Raw genomic sequence first — 4,103 nt, forward strand, 5'->3', positions numbered from 1 at the left:
ACAACTATTCCAAGTGAATTTGTTACAAGAAAAACCAATGTCAACAAGATTACAATCCATAATCATATTATTAAAATCCTCCATAAAATGATAGATAGGACTAGAGCCCCCAATGCATTTAGTAGGATTAGAGATAATATTAAAATCACCACCATCAAGTTAGAACACCTTACAGATAATGTGAAAATTAGTAAGATGCTCCCACAAAACTTTCCTAGTAATGCGAGAAGAGGAAGCAAAAAACAAATGAAGCACAACAATATAAGTTTAAAACTTCAATACTACAATGCAAAACTTGAGTAAAATCACCAATAACATCAATCTTAATAGGATAATTCCAAAAAACCCAAATCTTATTGGCAAAATTCAAAATAGCATGTTTAAAACCCAAAATTCTAGTAGTACTAAGTAATTTAGGAGATCTAATGAGTGAAAAATATTATAAATGCGACATAAATTGTTCACTCTTAACCTAGAGGAGGGGAAACCAATACCCCTAACATTCTAAATCATAGATTTAAACATAATAAATAATAACTAATGACTAGTTTGCGAATGGGTGGTTCTAGGAGATTGCAATATGAAATTCTTGCTTTTCCTTCATCTCTTATTGTAAAACTTTGTAAAACTAGCATCATAATCATCTTTGGCAAAATATTTAGTAACAATATCCATATCCTCAATATCAATAAAAGGACCACTATGAGAATAAGGATTAGAAATAAATTTACTCTCATTGTGAGCATTCACCTGCCTTACCTCCTGAGGCACTTCACCCTCCTCAAGGATATTACCATCCTCCACATTTTCTTTACCACTCATGCCAGTGCAAGTTTCTCCTTCCATCCTAATAGGTTGTCCATCCTCCTGATCATTAACAACATCAAGATAATTTATAGAATTAGAAAAATTATTATTGAGCACCATAAAATCCATATCTGGCAAATTTTTGTTAAGAATACAAGGACTAATAAGAGGTGAAATAACATTAATTTGGTTAGAAGTAATTGCCATCATTTGCTCATCCACATTTTCACTACCAACAGATAAGGAAGAGCTAGAGTTGATATTGTCTCCATGTATTTAAATAAGTTTATCAATAATGGAGGTAGGTGGTTCAAAGTGCGAAATAGAAGGGATTTTAAGATCCTCAATTTCAGGAGGTTTAAGATCATTGCAACACTCTTTCCACAGTTTGGATCCTCACTATCATGAGGAATCAAAATAATAGCATTCCCGTTGGACTATTTGGTTGAATCATTTTTCTTGTAAAGATGAGGATGTAACTTATAACATTCATTTAAAGCATGACCATGTATTTTACAATGAGAATAAAAATTGGGAAAGCTTCAATCTCCACTTTTTGAAAATAACCATTCAACTCCAAACTAATGCAAATCTCATTAGGATGTTTCTTAGATACTTCCAATTTGACTAAAACATGCACCACAAATGGATGAGAAATCAAAGTAATAGCTTGATCCGTTTGCAAAGGCCTACAAAAGATCAAAGCTAAGAAAAAAAGAATCTAAGAATTAAAGAAATGAAGTCTTAAATTTGGAAATGAGATCCACACAGAAGCAATAGGGGATTCCTCATGAACTTTAAAATTCGGGGTCCATTTGAGCAACCTCATCTAACATGCTTGAATATAGTAGGAACTCTGCGAGAAAATCTAGCTATAATCACGATCATTAGAGAGTTGAATCACAAAGTCCCTCTGATCCAACAAAATAATATGAAAATAACTTGAGAGTTTCAAATTAACAAAAAACTTTCTGAATCACATCCAAATTAGGTCACCGGAGTAGGAACTTGCCAACCAAAGTTAAACAAAAGTGGTATGCAAGTTGTGAAACCATGACATTGTTAAGCATCAATGCCATAGAATCCTTAAAAGATGTTTGCACAAAAGGAATCTTAACATCTGATGCTGAAGTTCTAGCCAAAACATCCTTGAAGGATTAGGAATATCCCTCAGGAAAAGAAGTAAATGATGGGATAGATGACTACGGAGTCGTTATCTCCTAAAACAAAAAAAAATCCTTAAAACACAATGAGAAGAAGCCGAAACCAAAACCAAGGAAACAAAATGAGAAAGAAAAGGAAAAAAAATTTTGTTAACAGCTGAGGGAACAGATGTCAGGAACAGAAACCCTAAGTCGCCACTAAATCGCTAGAGAGCTCAAAAAATGAAAGCATTATATGCCAGTGATTTAAGAAAATGTGACTACTTCAACCCATCTTTGTTAGCCTCGGGCTAGTTCTTCAGGGTTTAACACCCCTCATTAACTTGTAAGTGGTGTCTAAGCGGGATTCATAAAATCAAGTTTCGTAAAACTTTTGAATTTTGAATCATGGTAAACTTTGAAAAGAGAAACAATGCAGAAGGATATTAAATCACAGACCCCCTCTTTTTGATAATATATCTTTAAATTTTTGGAAAACTCTCATGTCCGCCTTTTTACAATCCATTGATCATTATATGTGGATGTTAGTTAAGGAAGGTTATTCTGCACATTTTAAATTTATTAATGGCATAAAAACTGAAGTTCTTTTTTCTGAATGGACTATTGAAGATAGAGATCTAGCACAAATGAATGCTAAATGTTTGATCTATTTTTTTATGCCTTAAAATCTGAAGACTATATAAGTGTTTCCACTTGTTCCACTATAAAATAAATTTGGGACATATTATGCATAACATATGAAGGTACAAATGAAGTTAAAGAATCTAGACTGAACATTCTCTTGCATTACTATGAACTTTTTTTGCATGAAACCTAGCAAATCTATTTCTAAATGTATGTTAAGTTTACACAAATTGTTACATCCCTACATGCCTTAGGTAGAGAACTAACAAACTTTAAAAACAATTTAATAAGATTTAAAGATGTTTTCCTTCTTTCTTTAATGTAAAAATTACTGCCATTATTGAATCTAAGAATTTGAATGTTTATTCAATCGATAACTTACTTGGTTCACTCATTACTTACGAGCAAGGAGTGAACCAAAGGCAGCTTGATGTAGGTGAGAATAAAAAGGAGAAAACTGTAGCCTTAAAGGCTAATAATTCTAACACTAATTCTTCTAGTTCTGATAATGATGACAATACTTTAATAATAAGGCAATTTAAGTGCTTCTTGAGGTAAAAAAAGCATCATTAGAAATGGAACAAGGGTAAGAATCATAAAAATTCTAAAGTTTCTTTTAATATTATTTATAGAGAATCCAAAGTCTGATTACCTTACTCTGAAAGCTCACCTAAGCAAGGAGAAGGGTGAGAAAAATCTTAAGTTCATGAAATATGTGAAAAGGATCCAAAAGGCTTTCTGGGTGGACTCAGCATCATACTCCTCTGAAACAGAAGCTGAAAAGAAGGTAACAAACATGTATTTAATGGTTGATGAACACATTGATCACTCTAATAAGGAAGAGGTATGTGAGCTTACTTACGATCAATTACTTGAAGTTTTTAGAGAAATTCATTCTTCATATAGGAAGCTCAAGAAATTGCATGCTAGCCTTAAAACTGATTTTTAACTTTGTAAAAAGAGCATGAGTGCCTGAGAAAAGATCATTCCACTTTAGATAGCAATCATATGAATTTACTTGATGAATTTGATGAATTGAAGAAAAAGTATATTGATCTAATAAATGAGCATGATTTATTAAATTATTTACATGTTTAATTAGAAAATGCATATAAGGACATAAATACTCTTGCAAAAGATTTATATAGTAGGGAGCATGTTTTGAAAATAGAAAAGTTAATTCTTGAAAATACAAATAAGTTTTTAAAAGCTAAATTAACTTCTTTCAAAGAAAATAAAAAACCACCCACAATGCTTGTGTTTCATAATCCATCAGTTTAACATGTATCATTCAAACTTAGGAAGATGCACCATAACCAGAGTAGATTAGTAAATCCTTTTCCTGGTGTTAGAAGTTTTTTCTTATGGCATGCTAGGACATAACTCCCACACTTGCACTTTTCACCACAGAATAGATTTAGTTTGGAAACCTAAAGTACAAAATGCACAGTATAACATGCTTGCATTTCACTTTTCTTTCCATAAGATGGGACCAAAACATGTTTGAGC

General features: G+C 32.0%; 1 long non-coding RNA gene across 1 annotated transcript; it reads right to left on the minus strand.

Annotated features, from left to right (window-relative positions):
* Window positions 1-392: 392 nt before the first annotated feature.
* Window positions 393-3,566, minus strand: LOC110102476. Its single transcript, XR_003702386.1, has 3 exons — window positions 3,457-3,566; window positions 3,252-3,370; window positions 393-867 (listed from the first exon to the last, which is right to left on the minus strand). It is a non-coding gene; the product is annotated as an uncharacterized LOC110102476 (long non-coding RNA).
* Between the last annotated feature and the right edge of the window lie 537 nt (window positions 3,567-4,103).

Source organism: Dendrobium catenatum, unplaced genomic scaffold (genome assembly GCF_001605985.2).
Source record: "Dendrobium catenatum unplaced genomic scaffold, ASM160598v2 fragScaff_scaffold_1293, whole genome shotgun sequence".
In the NCBI taxonomy this organism is placed as follows: domain Eukaryota; kingdom Viridiplantae; phylum Streptophyta; class Magnoliopsida; order Asparagales; family Orchidaceae; genus Dendrobium; species Dendrobium catenatum.